Source organism: Panthera tigris, chromosome D1, assembly GCF_018350195.1.
Source record: "Panthera tigris isolate Pti1 chromosome D1, P.tigris_Pti1_mat1.1, whole genome shotgun sequence".
NCBI lineage: Eukaryota > Metazoa > Chordata > Mammalia > Carnivora > Felidae > Panthera > Panthera tigris.
The window spans coordinates 70,985,336-71,005,284 of record NC_056669.1 but is presented as its reverse complement, the minus strand read 5'-3'; the positions used below and the strand labels follow the sequence as shown (position 1 = coordinate 71,005,284).

General features: G+C 45.7%; 1 long non-coding RNA gene across 2 annotated transcripts; it reads right to left on the bottom strand.

The window, feature by feature from the left end:
• Window positions 1-6,190: 6,190 nt before the first annotated feature.
• On the bottom strand, window positions 6,191-19,604 carry LOC122231412. 2 transcript variants are annotated; one of them, XR_006208649.1, is made up of 7 exons: window positions 19,524-19,604; window positions 18,949-19,000; window positions 10,948-11,020; window positions 10,642-10,714; window positions 10,262-10,378; window positions 8,237-8,478; window positions 6,191-6,299 (listed from the first exon to the last, which is right to left on the bottom strand). It is a non-coding gene; the product is annotated as an uncharacterized LOC122231412 (long non-coding RNA). The 2 variants fall into 2 exon arrangements; XR_006208648.1 differs by lacking the exon at window positions 6,191-6,299 and having other exon boundaries at window positions 8,072-8,478.
• Between the last annotated feature and the right edge of the window lie 345 nt (window positions 19,605-19,949).

Below are 19,949 nucleotides of genomic sequence, written 5' to 3'. Positions count from 1 at the left end.
ACTCTGTCTGCCCCCCAGTGAACCCCCAAAACTCTTAGCACACCGAATAGATGAATGGATAAATGAATGGTTGGTTGGATGAAGCGTTGTTCTAAGGGTTTCACACATGTGGTTTCATTTAATCCTCATGAAAAACCCATGAGTTAGGTATGACAGCCCTTTGTAAATCAAATGAGAAAAACTGGTGCTCAGAGTGATCACTCCTTGCTACTAAATCAGATAACTAAAAAATTATGGACCCAGAGCCAAATTTAGGTCTGCTTGACTACAAAATCCATACTTTAAATGTTTGCCAAATGAATTGAGCTGCACCAAACTTTCCAGGACTAATGATACCTGGTCATCTTGACTGGATTCGAGGCCTCCGGCATCTTCACAAAGGTCCTCCTGGGTTATGAGGCACTTCAGGACAACTGGAGCATAGCAAGTCTTTCTCGAAGGATGTTTTCATGTTTGGGTTGCTGCCAAACTAATTATACCCCGGAAGGGAGGAAAGAGTCAAGAACTGGAAGCCATGCTTAAAGAGAGAGCTCAACAGGCTTGATTTGGAAGACAGGATAGGGAGAGGGCTTGCAACACAGAGTCGAAGCCAAAGGATCTGGAGAAGACACCACTCTGGGGGCCACAATACCTGACTTCACATCTCTGCAGAGAAGTCCCACAGAAGAAGTTTTGGACACGTTTTGTATTGAGCCAAGAGACTAACAAAGATCAAAAGATATGGGTCGAGGATCAGAAATAATAAAAAGCTCCTTATAGTTAGCAGTGAGGAGGGAGTGGGGAAAGAGGGAAGGAGGAAGAGGAGGGAGGGACAGGAAGGAAGGAGACAAAAGGAAGGAGAAAGGGATGAAGGAGGGGGAAAAAAGGGAGGAAGGGAGGAAGGGAGGAAGGGAGGAAGGGAGGAAGGGAAAGAGAGGAGAGGAGAGCTATCCTGGGTGGGTCTCTATTCCCTGCACCCTATCAAGCCTGACTAGAACAACTTCCTGGAAGGCTAATAGGTGCTCAACATAAAGTAGCTATTAGAGTCATTACAATTAATATTTACCCAGAGAATTTGAGCATAGGGGTGGGTTGGACCAACTGATCTTAAAAATTCCTTTGAGCCCCAGGCTCTCACTCAGAGAGCCCCCAAGTGTAATGCTTCCCTTCTTTGTAGCAATCTTGCCGTCTCGGCTCCACTGCCCTTCACTGCTGTCTCTTCAATCTTTCCACCTCACCAATTCAAAATACTTTCCTAACACATGACAATAACGTGAAAATAGCAAAAATCAAGTCCCAAGTTTCTGTCAAACCACCTAATCATAAAACTGCCAAAGTCAAATGCAGAAAGTCTGTTGATTAAAATTCCCTGTTATAACAATAAACACCTGACCCCGAGCTTCAGCAGATGGCTGGGAGTGACATCAGTCCTCCTGACTCTGGACCTAAGTGATCTTCCAGAAATGCCTCCTGAAACTGTGGCCTTTCCTGGGCCTCCATAGTGGCTGTCCCAGCACCACTGGAGACTGGCTGGGTAGGCCTGAGCTAATTGTTTTTCCTGTCAAGGGACCAAGATGAGATAAAGCCCAGCCAGATAGAAGCCCAAGGAGCAATCTGTGACACCAAAGTGTAAATCCTTTGGAGAGGAATAAAAGCATGAGAGTAGTTCGTGCCCAGAGTCCAAGTATAGCCAGAGATGTCCTAGCGGAACATTGCCATGCATACTCAACCCCTCCTCCCCACGCTGTTCCTTCTAAGCCACTGGTTGTGCAACAGGCACACCTTGTCTTAAAGTACAACATACTTATTCAGAAAACATTCATTTGACACCTACTATGTGTTAGCAGATCTGTGCACATACCTGTATGCCATAAACATATGGCTGCACATGATTACCAGGCCCCGCAAAGATACCCAGACACACACCTTCCACAAACATGGCACATACATGCACAGACACAAACACATGTGCAAACTCATAGCAGTGTAACATGCACATGTATGAAGTCGTAAGAAAACATGCATATTGCATTAAAGCCTTGGTGCAAGGGACAGAAACCCAACTCACACTGGCTTTCATTAAGAGGGGACTAGTGAACATTAAAAAAAAAAATTAAAAAAAAATGGGGCGCCTGGGTGGCTCAGTCGGTTAAGCGTCCGACTTCGGCTCAGGTCATGATCTTGCGGTCCGTGAGTTCAAGCCCCACGTCAGGTTCTGTGCTGACAGCTCAGAGCCTGGAGCCTGTTTCAGATTCTGTGTCTCCCTCTCTCTGACCCTCCCCCGTTCATGCTCTGTCTCTCTCTGTCTCAAAAATAAATAAACATTAAAAAAAAATTTTGAAAAAGAGGGGACTAGTGAAAGAATTCAAGAATTCAGCTGGGCCTCAAGAACAACTAAACTCAGAACCATGGACTTCACCAAGTTCATCACCTACTTTGGCCTCTCTTTCTCTGGACTATTTCTCTCTGTGCTGGCTTCTCACAAAAGCTCGTGTGTAGCTAACTGTGGGAAATAAGTTGTTTCTCCATGTATGGGAAACAGGGTACACATTCCTAACCTCGGGCCACAGATCACAGTAGGTAGAAATGACTACAAGTGTTTTCTGGTTCCAAGACCAAAAGTCCAAGGGATGTGACAAGTGATCCCAGGCCCCTTTGTTTGAGTTAGCCTAGGGTAGGTTATGCTGCGGTAACAAACACAACACAACACAAGAAAACAAAACGCCAAGGTCTCCATGGTATGCTCCCAGAAGGTTTATGTCTTACTTGTGTTATATATTTATCACGGGTTGGCTGTGGCTCTGCTCCATGGTATTTCCTTTCTGAGCCTCGGGGTGACAAAACAGCCTTTCTCTGCATGTCACATGGCCGAGGGAAAGGAGGGGGAGAGGTGGCAAGCCATGCAAAGTCTCTTAGAACTTCTGTCCAAGTGTGGTATGGGTTACCTGAGATCTCATGCCATTGGGCAAAAGAGGTCATTCAGCCATTCCTGACATCAGAAGGGGGAAAGGAGACACTGAACGCTTTGAACAGTAACCCAATCTATCACACTGTCTCCTGACCATCTGTGACCTTGTGAGTGGAATTGACTCATCCCTTGACAGATTAAATTGAGCCAGGAGGCAGGACCTGGTTGTGCTTCTGCGGTGGCTCCAGCAGTAATACTGGGAATAAGGAGTGATGCTGCGAATAAATTGTCCCAACTGGGGATCGCTGGGCAGATAACATCGTTGTGCTATAGAGATATCTTGGATGAGCTAATGTGTAGACATGGGCTCAGGCCAACAAAGCCACATGGCACACACAGGCACACACACAACTCCCATACACGGATATGGGCACACGTCTGCAGACTTACGAGCACACACGAACCCGTAGCGGTACCTGCGTGTGCACACATACGTGCACCATGCACATGTTGAGGTCCAGTCTGCCCTCATTTACATGTTAACCCAAACCCACATGCCACCCTCAGGCCCACATGCACACTCCAGCTCAGCAGGGAGTGGCTGCTTCTGCCGCTGGAGAGATCAAAGGCAGCTGCTCCGTCTGCATATTTAAGGAGCCCCTGCTGCTTCCCTGTAGCTCTCAGCTGAGCCCCCTGCCTGGGCAAAGCCCCACTCTGGGAAATACCCCCCCCCCAACTCCGCCCCAGGAGAAAGGCTTGGAATCTAATCACTTCCTTCCCCAAGCCTTTTAGGAAGGACCCAGAAAGAAATCCTGGGTAGCATGGAAGAACAGCCCGGCGCCCATCTCCAGAGGTCAGTGCTAAAGCCAGGACTATCAGACAGAACAGACAGCCCTCTGGGGACAGCCAGGCTCAGTCCCAGGGAAGAAAGGACTGACATTGCCCCTTCACGGAGAACTTGAATTTCCTTTTGAGGAACACTCACGCTGCCCAGACTCGATGTCAGATTCGGGTCTTTGTGAAAAAGTCCCAGACAGGGAGCTGAACCCCAGGGCATAGTACTGGCTTTGCCACAGATGCATTTGGACCAGTCACTTTCCCCTTTGGCCCTCGGCTTTCTGGAAAAGCAGAAATTTAGAGCTACTGGAAACCATCCAATCCAGGAATGACAAACACCTGGCACACCTACCATTGCCCAACCCCTTCCACGCCATGGGAGACATCTCTAGCCCACCACAGTACCACGTGAGCCCAGCCCACATGCAGCCTTGGAATACGTTTGTGCAAAATACTCTTTGTCGAGATGCTAATTCATCAAGGTAGACTCGTGAAAGGAGACCTATCACCAGCCCTGATCTAACCCTAGGACTTCACCGAGTAGAGGAAGAAAACACAGGAAAAAACTCTTCTCCTAATCTCCCAGAAGCAAATTAGGAGGCGAAAACAGGTGAAGCCACAGCCCCTGCCACCCCTTCCTCACCCACCCAGGTTTCATGCAAAGAAGGCAAGTGGTTTTCATCTCGTTTGCAACCTCTGATCAATTGGCAAGAGTTGAACAAAACACCACGTGGAGAAGACTCCCCACGACTGTGCCCAGACTCAGTAGGAAAGGGTATCATGATCAGTTACCAACATCTGCCGTCAGGACAGGTGTGCAGAGACAGCACCAAGCCTCATTCTAAGCTAAGCCACGTTTATAGTGAGGGTGAATGACGCACAGTGCTACACACGCGAGATGATGATCCTGACCTGCCCATAAGAGGAAATACGCTTCTGCCCAAGAGCGGAGATGTTTTGGTTGAGCCTCGGGAGACATGTAGGAGCCTGTTTAAAATGCCACTGCTGTGTGATAAGTGATGGGGAAAAAAAGAGGTGCAGTAGGTAGGGAGATGGGTGAAATAGGTGTTGAAACAAACGAATGAACAAAAAAGCCACTGCCAGGGAGGAGAGAAGTCCTGGGTTCAGGAGGCAACCAGCACTCCCTACTTAGGACCCTGCAAAAGTACGTTGCTGTTGCTGATTCCTTTTGCCCACAAGAGAAAAAACGGACCTAGTATCCCTACTGTATGGCTCTATCGAAAATAGCACCAAAACAAACACACTTCCATAATGATAATTTATTGAACACCTACTATATGTCAGGCACTACGCTTGGCTTTTTACACAAAGTGGATCTAATTCTCTCAACATTGCTGCAAGCTAGATTGTGTATTCCCACTTTGCAGATAAAGAAACGAACACTTGGAGAAGCTATGTGACTTGCCCAGTATCATTCAGGCAGCAAAACGGTTGGATCTGAGCCCATATCTGGCTGACACCAAAGCCTCCCCTCTTTGTACTAGATAAGTTTTGAATCAAAATAAAAGCAAACATGAGCTCTGTAAGAATTGCACATAGCTTTGGGATGGGGGCGGAACCAATGGGATATTGGTACCCAAATCTGATGGCATTTCTCTCATCCCTCACTTCTTAAATTGTGCATCTTCTTGTCTATCAAATTCAAAGCCAGCGCATGGGTGCTGCTCAGATTTCCAGGTTTTGGCAAACAGATGCTGTGAAAATTTTATTTACACTTCTGAATGCTGTTTATTAAGACTTTTATTCTCTTTTATTTTTTTCACCACAAAAGCCTTAAGCCACCAATGAAGAAAATGTAAAAAATACAAATAAACATACAGAAAAAATAAGAAATACTCCTAATTTCATAATCTATCCCCCAGAAATAGACATTGTTAATACTTTAGGATATAGAAATTCCTTTATTTGTACTCCAAGACCCACAGTAGATGCACTGAAACCACAGACAGTACCAAACCCTATATATACTTACATACAATACATACATACATACTTACTATGTATACATACCTACTTACGATAATGTTTTTTAATGTTTATTTATTTTTGAGAGACAGAAAGAGACAGAGAATGGGGGGTGGAGGGGCAGAGAGAGAGGGAGGCAGAGAATCCGAAGCAGGCTCCAGGCTCTGAGTTGTCAGCACAGAACCCGATGCAGGGCTCGAACTCACGAACTGTGAGATCATGATCTGAGCTGAAGTTGGACGCTTGACCGACTGAGCCACCCAGGCGCCCCAGATAATGTTTAATTTATAAATTAGGCACAGTCAGAGATTCACAAAAGTAAGTAAATAATAAAATAGAACAATCACAATAATATACTGTAATAAGTTATGTGAACATGGTCCCTTTCTCAACATATCTTATTGTATTGTACCCACCCTTCTTATGAAGCTATGAGAGGATAAAATGCCTACGTGATTGAGGTGAACGACGTAGGCATTATGACACAGCATTAGGTGACTATTGACATTCCGACTATGGGTGAGAAGGAGGATCATCTGCTTCCAGACCAAGATGGACCACAGGTAACTGACAGCCATGGGAAGGGAAACTGTGGATAAGGAGAGTGACTGTATAACCTTGCAGAAGTTTTCCGTATAACTTTGTTTACATGGTGAATCCACACTGCAATACAATCTATTTTATTATCTGCCTTTTCCTCCATGATATCTCATGTTATTCATCTACTACATCATTTGAACTTACCGGTTAATAGTGCAGTGTGTGGATGTATTATATTTCATTTAACCAATAACTGTTATTGTATATTTAGGTTCTTTCCAATTAAATGTTATCATCATAAAAATATGACAGCTAAATCTTTGCGTATCTTTATGGTTGGTAATTTCCTTAGAATAAATTCCCAGAATCTGAGGGTCAAATATATGAATGTTTTGTTACCTAATCCAAATTGCCCCCCAGAAAAATGTATATCAATTTGCCAATTCTACCAGCTTCTCCAGACCTTTACCAATACTGGACATTTCTGTTTTAAATCTTTGACTGCTTCCTAACACTTGTGAACAGGAAAACAGAGCGATGCACTTTGGAGGGGCCCCATGGGGCACCCAAGGGTCACAGGCCGTGACTGTGAAAATGGATATGTTGATTTATTTAAGTGGACATGCGTTAGCATCACTTGAAAAGAAGGCATCAATATACCATATCATGTGATGATACTCCACCACACAATAGCACTACATAGACCCGGATATTACATACTGTGGAGTGCTGTCTCCCCGCTGGAGAGCAGGGGACAAGACCTAAACCCTATTTGTCTCTGCAACCTTCCAGGGCCTAGTGCAGAGACCTGCACTCAGGTGATATCTCTGAATCTATTGTCTTCATTTCTGTCAATGACAAGGTCATTGGAGGGTAAAGCATCCAGCCTGAGGTTCCCCGAGAAAAACTAGAAAGAGAGATGGCTTGGCTTAGGAGAGCAGGCATAGGGTTTGGATTTAGGAGTTCTAAGTTCATGTCTTGGGTCCTCTGGTTGTTTGTGGCAAATTCCTTAACCTCTCTAAATCTACTTGCCTATTCTGGAAAAAAAAAAAAAAAGACATCAATACTGATTCCACAAGGCCCAGGTTAATTAATTAACGAGATAATACAAGTAAGGAGGCCTTGCAAATGGCAGCACTGTACTGACGTTCCTTGGACCATCATCATATCAAACACTTGGAGTTGTCGTATGGATGTCCCTCGCCAGGGCAAAAATGCAAATTCAGAATTAATTGCTACAAACCTTTCTCTTCCTTCTAAAGATCCCAATAAATGTTCACGGTTAGGATGTTCGTGTAGACACATCTGAGTTGGAATCCAGGCTTTACTACTCATTGGGTTTATGATCTTGGGAAAGCAAACTAAATATTCTGAATCTCAAGTCTCCTGGACTATAAAATGTGGATAATAACAAAGCCAACTTCACAATGGAAATAATATACCCAGTGTGAGGACCAAAGGAGATAATATATACATAAGTGCCTGGCCCAGGCTGGAGGTACAGCAGGAACTCAAGAAATACCTCCTTTTCTCCAACAACTGTGGGTAGGACTCCCCTATAAGTCAACTTCAACCTTCTATCTGTCATTTTTTGTCGTGTAACGTATCACCACAAACATATCGTCTTTAAAAAGCAGCCATTCATTTAGCTCAAAATTCCATGGGTCACCACTTAGGCTGGGATCTGCTGGATGGTTCTTCCAGGGACCCATGGGGCTCATCCACACGGCAGCGGTCAGCGAGCAGTGAGTGGCCTCACTCACATGTCTGGCAATTGGCTGTATATCAGTAGGGTCAAAGAATGTAACTGGGCCACCGGTCTCAACTTTTCACAGGCTGTTTGGGGCTCACACACATGAGAGTAAGTGCATATTTCCAAAAGTAGTAAGAGGGCAAGTCACCGTGCACAAGTTTGTTAATGCCTGTGTGGCCAAAGCCAGACACATGGCCAATCCCAGATTCAAATGGTAGAGAAACAGACTTCACCTTTGCATGGAAGAACCTCCAACGTCACATTGCATGGGTGCGTACATACTGAGATGGGAAGAATCGTGGCCATTTTTACAGCTACCTCAGAAGTGAGTGCTTCTTCCGTGGCTGTCTGTACCCTATGGCATTGCTCGCACAAAAAGTAAATCTCCTCCATGAATGTCAAAAAGTCTTCCATAACTTTGCCGGCATTCCCGCAAATCAGTGCCACGATGGCGCCATGATCTCCAGCCTAGAAGCTTGCAAGCAGGAGACAGAGACAAAAGAACAAATGCTTAAATTATCTGATGAATGTCAGATACATTAAACTAATTTATGTAATAATGTAAGCACAGTGATGGGAAGGTAATATGAGAGACATAAATTATACATTATTATTGTCAGTTCTAGCACTTATCTTAGTAGTGTGTCAAAATACATCCTGATACGTTAACATTTATAGAAATGAACAACAAGTGCTTGTGCTCAGGGATCTGGCAGTGAGAAGCTGGATGTCATTTGCATGTATGTACCCAGCCATCGTTGTCTTTCCAGGGAATGATAAGGTAAAAAAAAAGAGGGTGCCCAGTGTTCTTGGCTCCCTTAGAGGGCCTTGGGCTCAAATCCCCCGCCCCCGGGCATGCACTTCAGGGTATGGTCAGCATGGAAAGCCATGGCCGAGCATGGTCTTGGGATCAGACTGACAAGCTTCTGGCTCTTTGATCCAAGTTGTCTCATCTCTCCAAACCAAAGTTTTCACATCTGTGAAATGGGAATGATAATTCTATCTTCAAAAGATTGCCGTAAGGACAAAATGATAATATTTTGTTTTTCTTCTCACTGAGGTACCTCTTGGGTAGTGGCAATGAGAGATGTATCTGAAGCAATCTTAAACATGGGGATTCCGAAGGAAAACCGTCCTACTTGTCTGGAGCACAGTTAACAACTGCCCGACCATAGTTTTGTTATTTTCATTCCATCTGTAAGATACTGTCTGATGTCCCCCTTTCCCTGTTGTGTAATGGCCAAACTATAGTTATCCTGCCCAGAGTATAACACCAGAGTGTAACACTAATAGTAACCTCCTAGAGCTGGTGAGTTCCGCAGAGAACTGTGGCTTACTCTTGGACACGTCCGGGGACTGGCCTCTAAGGCTGGTAAGATTCAGGGTCTGAATGACTCAGAAGTGTCCAGACATTAAAGGAGCCCATGAGCAGGACAACTCCTACAGGGAAATAAGGCCCTGGGGAGGGGAACCCAGCATACAGGGTCAGGCAGGTGGGCAACCATCCTCTGGGGTGATGACCCGAGGATGATGGCCCATCGCAAGGGAGTCAAGGGTAGACCTCCATCTGAGCCAAAGCCAAGCTCTGAGCACAACAACCCCAGGGGAGGGGAACTGAGTGAAAGAGCAGACAGAAGCTTTGTAGAGAGCTCCAGAGGGAGCACCATGTACAGCCCACAGAAGCTTATCATGTCTACCCAGTAGAGGTGAACCAAAGCCGTTTCAGTCCTGCCTGCCCAGTGTGCCTCTGGTCTTGATGCATAGGCAGGCTGAATCTACAGCAGGGACTCAAGGGCACTAAGCCCAGAAGTGGGAAGCTGGAGAAGAAGAATCTAGAGGTGGGGGAGCCGCGATGGCCCCGGACCCCTGAAATCCATCTCCCTTCCTTTCTCCTTCCTTAAGAGCCCCACCGCCTGGCCCTACTATTCTTTCCACGGTTCAAACTCAGGGAAGTCCAGGTTCCCTTCTATACCTCTACTTCTCCATTCTGAGCAGATGCCAAAAGTCCTGGCCACTTAGTCCATTCTCCTCCTGGACCAGCTGCCTCCCCAGGCTGGGACTAGGCCAAGGCAGGCAAGAAGCCCGAAGCGCAACATATAAGAAGGTGCTCTCCTTGGGTTTGTGTAGCTGCAGGCTGAGCACCTAAGGGAGTGCCTTCTTCAGTAATGCATACTGGCTTCTTGCCTCACCTGGTCCTGGCCCTAGCATCCACCCCCAGGCCTGTGTGTATAATCCTGGGGTGGCTACAGTGAACATACCTGGAGGGCAATCTTCAGGGACACAGCTTGCTCTGCCCCAACAGGCCACACTGGGAAGAGGAGAGCTGCCCAGATCCCTGGTGGATAAGAACACCTTCTCTTGGCCTCTTATAGACCCTGGGGAAATAAGCAGAGATATTTATGCATATCCAGTCCTCCTCCTCCCCTGTCTGGGAGGCCCCCATGGCAACTCCATCACCCATGGAATAACAACCGACATCCTCAACTTGGCGTTCAAGGTCATTGCCTGTTCTATCTTTTAGTACACTCTGCTGTGACCACTTACGGTATAGCTGGACTGGACGGTGAGCATCTCCAGGGCAAACATTACCTCCCCTCCCAGTGCCTGGCACATAGATATCTGATGAATTACTGGGTACCTGTTCTGTGCAGATGCTGTGTCGGTACAGAAATCACCACGGACCAAGGCCCTGCTTTCTTGGAGCTTATGCTCTAGTTGGGAGATACAAACAAAATACAAATTAAATACATAATACACCACATGATACATATGCTAAGAAGACATCCTCAACTTGGCGTTCAAGGTCATTGCCTGTTCTACCTTTTAGTACACTCTGCTGTGACCACTTACGGTATAGCTGGACTGGATGGTGAGCATCTCCAGGGCAAACATTACCTCCCCTCCCAGTGCCTGGCACATAGATATCTGATGAATTACTGGGTACCTGTTCTGTGCAGATGCTGTGTCGGTACAGAAATCACCACGGACCAAGGCCCTGCTTTCTTGGAGCTTATGCTCTGGTTGGGAGATACAAACAAAATACAAATTAAATACATAATACACCACATGATACATATGCTAAGAAGAAAATAGAGCCTGGCAAAGAGACAGTGAGACAGGGTGAGGGATGCTGTTTTAAATATAATGCTCTTATTGGTAGAGAGGAGACCCCCTTTTGTTGAATGTATTCTGGTTGGTGCAGCCAGACCAACACATGACATTCAGCTACAGCAGGTAGCAGGTAGCAGGTGTCGGCAACAACAACCCCAGGCCAAGGATGGCCCCCATCTCCTGTTTTTATACGTGAAGTTTTACTGGAACATAGCAATTCCCATTTGTTTACCTATTGTCTATGACTGTTTTCAGACTACAATGGCAGAGTTGCACAGTGGTGACAGAAACCGTATGTCTTCTGCAGAAAAAGTTTGCTGACCTCTGAATTAGAGACTCACGCAATATAATGCCTCATCAGTTGCAGATTGCCATGTGAACAGACCCTAAATTCTACGGTAATGACTCTGTGTCATTCCCTTCCTCTGCAATAGGGATAGTGCTTTCTTCGACTCAATTTTCCTAGGCACTGTGTTGGTACATGGCCGCAGATCCCTCAGTTCCTGAGGGGGCGAGAAGGTGGAGGTGCCCAGAAAGCAGGCTTCAGCTGGTAGGGATGCCAATTCTCTTTTCATCTGATGTACAACCCCCCCGACACCCAACCAGCAATATCATTTTCCCCATCTCCCTGCAAAGCCAAGCAACTTTGCCCACCCATTTGCCATTCGACAAAGTCTTTTAAACAGATGACTTTTAATAAGTTAATCCATTCATTGTCTGGAGCTCTGAAAACTGACATAAAAGCACAATGACGCCTAATTAAACTTGTTCTGTGAAAACTAATTTGTCAAACCCAGAAGCACAGTTCATAGATAAATGCTAATATTTGAAAGTCAAATTAAAGTTGAAAAGGTTTGTAATAACAGTTAATTAACTCTTGTTTTGTTTTCCTTCACTGCAAACTGGAACCAACTGCATTGCGGGCGCCTCTTTAACATTTTGGACCACAAAGATAAAATTCAAAGCTTTGAGATACGCCTTTGATGTTGGTATTCTCTGCAGATTCGATATTATTTTAAGTCTCTTTGTTTAAAAATTCATTTTTATTATCCCTGCATGAAATGCATGGCAATTCCCCAAATAACGAGCCATCAGTGCAATTAACATCGTCGATCGACACCAGCGTCCTGATAATTAATACAGACGCGCTGCCTCCCCAGCGAGAACTGTGAGGGCTTGATTTTTCAGAGCAACTGTTCATTTACAGACTCAGCTTCAACCTAATGAAAATGGATTGTGAAACTTTAATGAACAAGACTTTGCTGTCATAATAATAAAGACTTTGAAACAACGCGGAGGCCTCCATAGCAAGCGTCTGGCGCCGTGCTTGTTGCTACGGTACGTCAAACCAATTAAGCCGTATGATGAATATTTACACCGAGGTTTTTTTCAACTCTATGACATAAGATAAACTCGTAAAAGTGAGCATTAATTCTGCATCAACAGTTTCTGACATTACATCGCAGCAAAGATGCATCCGCCCAGCCAAAAGGCTATGTCTGCCCACCTCTGTTTTGTCTTAATAAATGTCAACAAAGGATTAGAATGCTCCGAAAATCCAATTTGCATGCACAGGTTGTGAATACAAGTGCAAAGAAAATATCTTCCTTGAGGTGCGTGTGTGTGTGTGTGTGTGTGTGTGTGTGGCTGGTGGGTATGTGTATAATAGTACCCAGGTGGGCCCGATCCATATGTTTGCATCTCTGTGCCTGGGGGAGTGTGTGTCTGCCTTATGCACATGGATGTGGGGGGGGGCAGGGAGTGGAGGAAGGTGTAACGGTGCATAAACTTGTTTGTGCATATGTCATATTTGTGTACACACATCTTTGAGAATGTACATATTAGGATGATTTTATGGGTTTGTTTGGGTTTCTATGACTATTCCTTGTATCCATTCAATGATTTTTATTAAGCATCTGTTATACTAGACAATGTGAAGTTACAGTGGTTATAAAATCTTTCAAAGGCATCTTTACTCAGAGAACTATGGTCTGGTGGGGGACCCTACACATCAATTAGTATCCAATCACAATAAAGCACGTTAAGTGCTAAGATGGGAAAAGGGAAGAGTATGTTGGGTGCAAATAGCAAATGCACAGAAGACAAATTAAGAGAAATTAGGAAAGACTTTCTGGAAGAAGGGGAACTTACACTTGATCTTAGCCAAAAGGCCGAGAAGCGATGAAGAAGGGGAACTTAAACCGGACTCGAAGATAAGAAGTTAGCCAGGCAAAGAAAGGGAGCCAGATGAAGAAGACGCATCTGGGGGACTTTGTGTATAAATATGTACTGTGCTTATGGCAGCTGGATTTTGTCTAGGGTCTGTGTGCGTGCACCTGTGTGTGTGCTCGAAAAAACACACGGATGCATGTACCTCTGTATGTCCAGGCCTCAGTGTCTGAGAATCCTAGCACTCCGTGGGGCAGGAAATATCTCAAAACCAGACACCGTTCCTCTGGATTAGAATGATACAACACGAGAGCAAAGGGCCATGACTTTGGAAGGCTCAGGATTCAATGACTCTGGATTCAAAGATCTGTTACCCCCATTTCTACTCTAACCCGAATTTGTAAGTCAAGCTGTCACGTACCCAGGACTGCCTGAGCTTTGTATTTACAGATGCACGGGACTTCCCAGAGGCTAATGGAAGATGGATTTACCCCCTGATTTCACAAGCACAGTAGCGTAGCAATTTTTAGGTCGGGGATTTCCAAACAACCTTATCCTAGAAGGAAGAGTATCAGCCATAGGTGAGTCAACCATATTACAGTAACTTCTGAATCTAGCTGTATTTCAGCCATACACAATTGTGCACATGGGTATGGGTACAAAAGCACAACTTCTGACACTACTGAGGTTAAAATAAAAATTCAAGAAGCTAACACTTTGCCACAGCTGCCCCTGTGCTTCTGAGACAAGCTGTATCCAGGCAGTGCAAGACTCCGCAGTTTGTTTTCCACTTGGACAATAGGTCATAACTTACACTATGTGCATCCAGAGCACATCCAGTTTCAAGGGGAGAAGCAATCTAGATGGGAGCTGGCCCAAAGAGCTATCACAAACCCATGTACTTTATCCATGGGGAACCCCCTGTCTGGCATTTGGAAACTCATTTTACTCACAAAATTCCTGGACGTTCTGTTCCCAAACTTCTACTACTACTGCCTAGGCAGTCAACTAAAACTGTAAAGAAAGCTACTATTCACAGACGCCTCACCAATCACGATGACGTCGAAGTTTGTTCTGGCTCCATTCATCATGGGGGCAAACAGTCCCACCCATTTTCCCAGGGGCTTGTCTGAGCACCGGTTGGTGTTCCTAATGAATGACTTCAAGTCCCCAAGACAAGGTTAAATTGTACTGTTTCCTCGGGTGAAGAAAGATACAAAGATCTGTAGTTAGGGGCGCCTGGGTGGCTCAGTCGGTTGGGCATCCGACTTCCGCTCAGGTCACGATCTCGCGGTCCGTGAGTTCGAGCCCCGCGTCAGGCTCTGTGCTGACAGCTCAGAGCCTGGAGCCTGTTTCAGATTCTATGTCTCCCTCTTCCTATGACCCTCCCCTGTTCATGCTCTCTCTCTCTGTCTGTCTCAAAAATAAATAAATGTTAAAAAAAAAATCAAAGATCTGTAGTTAAATAATTTTTTAAGGCTTTGAATCGTTAAAGGGTTAGCCCTTGGCCGTCCAGAAAGTTTAACTCTCCAGGTTCAGATTCACAAGCATATACTGAGTGCCAAGTAGGCATTAGGCTAGATATTTCTGCTAGTTGATCTCATAGAGATCAAAATCCTAAGAAGCAGAATTTATTGCCCCTATTTTAGAGATGAGAACATTGAGGCAGGGAGAAGTTGGGTTGTAAAGGGCAGGGACACTTCTTTTGGTTCTCTTTCTACTTCTAAATACTTCATCCAGAGACATGAGGACTTACAACAGATGCTTACAATGTCCCCATACGTGAATCAACAGGCAATGTCATCACTATTTGGAGGGCTCTCTTCCCTTTGCGTTTACCCAAATCCTCTGTCAGCATCATGGTCCTAGTTTGGCCTCCCTTTGAGGAACAACAGAAATAGGTACTTCTTGAAGAAAGATATTAGTTTACTTGGAGTGACACATCGGAGGACACAGAACCCCTTGACACACCTAAAGGGCTCGAGGAAAGGAAAGTGACATTTGTGCTTTCCCCTGTGTTCTCTCATTTAGTCTGAACCACCTCCTTGTAAATATGTGCGTGTATAATGCACATATTACAGAATTCATCTATGCTGTGCCAGTCACCGCACAAGCATTATCTCTACTATTCATGATGCAGCAAGTGGGTAACAGGACCCCAAGAAATCTGAGGGGCTGAGAGGTTTAGAAAGCTGCCCAAAGTTATAAAACATGAGTGGTAGGGCTGGGATTTGAATGGAGGCGGTCTGACTCAAAGCCCAGTATTCTTTCCCTTACGTTATGCCCTTCTGAGAATAAGCCCCGTGGTCCAAAGGGGCCAAGCCTGTCACTTCTGTGAAGGTCCCTCCAGTTTAGGGTTCATGATACAGAAAAAAAGATTGATTTTGTCTTATCAGGGCTATGGGGGCAGTTCAGCTCCCTGAGACTGGACTTTCCTGAATCTTATAAGGTGTGGGGAGAAAACCTGGTCCTGTGCCTCCTGAAGGCAAGAGGGCCTCATCACTTAGCCTGGAGACTTAGGCCAGAGACTTCCAAGGATCTCTGTACCTTAAGCCTCGCCTTGTCCAACCTCTTTGCAATATCCCAGGGGCCTTTATTGAAAAACTATCAGTGTCTTCAGATATCTCTCAATGAAGTCCATTCTATCTTTATACAGAGTTATTCTACAGAATGAAACTAGAGTTAAAATCTGTCTCTAGAGTTTCCACCCACTTGTCCAACACCAAGCCCTTCCTCCGTGGGACCTCTTCTCCATTCAGAGAGTAGAAGCAGTAAGGACACGTGCTCCTTTTCAGGATGCATACCCTGGGTCTGTCGGTGGCTTCCGTTCTCCTCAATGAGCTTCCGTGGGTCTCTGACTTGCAGACTGCCAGACAGACTGGCACCGAGCCCTTGGATGATCGAGCAGCCCTCTCTGCAGTCAGGCTGAAGGAAGGGTGTGTGCTCTGGTCAAGCTCCAGCCTCTATAGCCTCTGACTCTCAGACCTTCTGAGAAAGCCCCATCCCATCAGACATCCCAAAGGCCTCCTCTCCACCCTCAACATCAGAGTCCCGGACCCTTGTGAGTCAGCACCCCTAGGAGCCTAAATATCTGTTAAGTGCTTAGCAAAGTGCCTGGGGAGGAGTGCCCACTGAGTATATGGTTCTATTATTACTGTTATCAGTGTTGGTACCTGGCAACAGTATCTCAGGGTATTTAGCAGGAGCAGGAACTAAGGCTCACAAAACATAAATGGTGCTGATAAAGGAAATCTGGGTTCTCATCACAGTTCCACCATTCAAGATGAGAAGGAAGAGGAGGAGGAGGAAGAGAAAGATTTTTATCCTAAGGGCCACAAGAACAAGCACCAATTCTACCATGCTTCGAACCACCAGGCACATTGAATTGAACGCGTGCAAGTACCCTGTGAGGTGGGTGCTATTATTTACTTCCATTTTATAGATGAGGAAACCAAAGCTTTGAGAGTTAGACACCTTGACAAGGTCACGTAACAGGTAAGCGATGGGATTCGAATCTTGGTAGCCCAAGAGTCCCTAAGCCCCTGCTATTAACCATTATGGAATATTTTCCTGTCACTAACTTGCAGTGTGAGTTTGGGCAAGACACTTCCCCTCCCTGGGTCTCGATTCCCCCTTGCCCTGGGTTTTCATACTCCAGCAGGCCAAAGAATTGACTTGCGAAAGGCAGTGGAGGTTCCTGGGGAAGCCGACTCTCCCTCACTGGGTGCGCCAAGCTCCACCTTCCTGCATCTGAATTCCCTCCTGGCTGCCAGGGCAGCTCTCAGACTCATCTGAACATGCAAATCAGAATTAATTATTCAAGACTGGGTCTACTTTGCATACCAATTCCATTTTCTTCTGTGTGGGAAGGTTCTCACCCCTTTTAACAGTTTAGAATAATGTGCATCAGACCTCAAAAATGAAAACAAAAGTTTAAAAAAAAACTGGAGGAAGAGGGATAAATTGGTTTCTTTTGCTGGTTGTTCCCCCTGGCCGGGGATGGGCAGGGCTGGCTGGAAACCAGAAGGACAGAGGAGCCTGCAGGCTGGGATGCTCTCTGCCATTAATGGTGGACAAAGGGCTCGTGAATTTCTTGATCATGTATACCTTTGAGAATCTATGGAGTCTCTCTTCCGAAAACAAAAAAGGTGCAAATCTACAAAATGTGGTCTACAACCACAGAGTGTACCCTGAGAATGCTCAGCCCTGAACCCCTTGTTAGGAAGACAGGAATGGCTCAAATCATAAATATTGTGGAGAGGAAGGCCCATGGGGTTCCTGGGCATACAGGTGCATCAGTGAGACTTAAGGAAGATGCCAGAGACATTGGCCCCCACATAGTCCAATATAGTTTACCTGAGATGCTTAAAGACCCTTGGGTCCTTCTCTGAGACCAAAGTGAACAAGGCCCATTTCAAGGCACCAAAGCCTTGATTGGCTAATGCAAGAGTATGTACTTAAAGGAAGATATCTTCAGGGGCCCCGAGTGGCTCAGTAGGTTAAGTGCCCAACTCTTGATTTCCACTCGGTCATGATCTCATGATCTGTGAGTTCAAGCCCTGCACCGGGTTCCATGCTGACTGTGTGGAGTCCGCTTGGGATTCTCTCTCTCTCTGTCCCTCCCCTGAGTGTTCTCGCTCTCTCTCTCAAAATAAATAAATAAACATAAAAAAAGACACATACCTTCAACCACATTTCTGCAGAAGATGTAAAAATATTATTTCTAAATTATACTATCTCATTTGATCACAACTATAAAAGTCACCACACAGAAACGAAGATGAGAGGAAAAGAAGTACAATTTGCATGGAAGTTATTGTTGAGTGTAACCAAAGGTAATATTTTTTCTTTTTGCTGATTTTCTACATTTTTTTCTCTTTATTTTCTACAATAAAAAGTGTTGCCTCATGAAGGAAAACACATAAAGTTTACACTAAAAATTACAAAGGAAGACCAAAGATTAATAGTCTCTGCCCATGGGGACAAGTGGACTATATCACGGTATTAACAAATAAATAATAAGAGGCGGGTTAACTTGCAGGAATGGCCATGATGGACTGAACGCGGGCAGAGGAGAGAAAGCAGGCCGGAGGAGAAAGAGAAGGATGAACCGAAAGCTCATAGAGAGGCAGAGAGAGCAGCGCCTATGCTGGCAATCCTCCCCATGAAAAAGAGAGAGAGCGAAAAAAATCCCACCCTGGCTTCTGACTCCCTCAGGGGATCCTGCTGAGTTCTGTGACACAGATTTAATCTTTCCACACAATCCTCTCCTTGCCTAGGCAGGCTTAAGTGGGCTTGGTCTCACGTAACCAAATAGCACCGAAGACAGCTTGCGGCCAAACAGAATAAGAGTGTCTACTCTGTGACCAGGTGTCTGTGACATCCGGGTGAGTGCGGGTGACATCTGAGAAATTATGTGTAACATCTGCATGGGTGTGTTTGTGTAACAGGCCAAGTGTGTGTAACATCCAAGCGTTTGTGACATGTTGAGAGAGTGTGTGTGTGAGATCAAAGTAAGTGTATGTAGCCCTGGAATAAGTATGCATAGTTAGCTGGAGTCAATAAATGTTTAAATCTGTGACCTGTCAGTTGTAATTTCTATCAATTTCCCCTCCACAATCTGGGCTTACACTCAGCCCGAGGGTCTCATCTTTGCAAATCTCACCTGGGGCCGGGGCAAACGTTCTCTGGATGCTTTTCTGCCGGGGTCCACAGGCCTGCAGAGAGAAGGGCAGCCAGTCACGTTCACCCCCTCCCTGCTCCTCAGGCGATGTCAGCTGACTCTCCACAACCCCTTTGGAAAACTGATGTTCAGGGCCAAGGGGCAGGTCCCCCTTGATCGTAGCATCAGGGCAGGATCTCATCCAATGCTCAAAGCAAACTTTGGGGGTAGTCAAGACAGAGATAATGATTCCTCCATCACAGGCAAGTAAAACTGAGGTCCACGGTGATAAAAAGGCTCGTCCAAGTCACATGGGTTAGGAGCAGTGAAGATTTGAACTCAATTCTCTTGACTCCACAGCCTGTGTTTTTCCCAAAATGTCACACTCCTCCCAGCTAGACCCAGCCCTAATCTGGTCTCTGTTCACTTCCTGTCTCCCATCAAGAGCCCCCCAAGATGGGCATCTGCTTCAACAGCAGGAGTGACATCAGACCCCACTTGCCAGTGGCTTTGAGCCCACAAGTGTAGGGATTGACACAGGGAAAATGGACACTGAGCCTAAAACTGTGCAAACTTACACCTGAGCAGTGCTGGGAAGGCAGATTCATTCTGCTGGTTTCCTGGCATTGATCTTCCTTGGAGTACTGATGACATAGAATCGCTACATCACAAAGCCCCACTAAAAATGTTTTGCCAAGGCTGAAGCAGAATCCAGAAAGTCCAGGAGATTTGGCCTGGCTGAACACTTCCTGTAACGGGGGTATGTTTCTAAAGCTCTACTGTAGCAGCATCCAAAGGGTGCTAGAAAGGCATCTCACTTGGCCAAGGCCTAGAAGAAGAATGTATTATTTCATTAGGTGTCAAGGCTACTAGGCTGTGTGGCCCTGGGGGGCTGGCCTTGTTTCGTGCTGCTTCCTTCCCGATGAGACCGGCCCAGCCTGTGAGGGCTATCTACAGTAACCAGTGAAATTGTGTGGTTAACTCCTATCCCATCCTTAAACGAT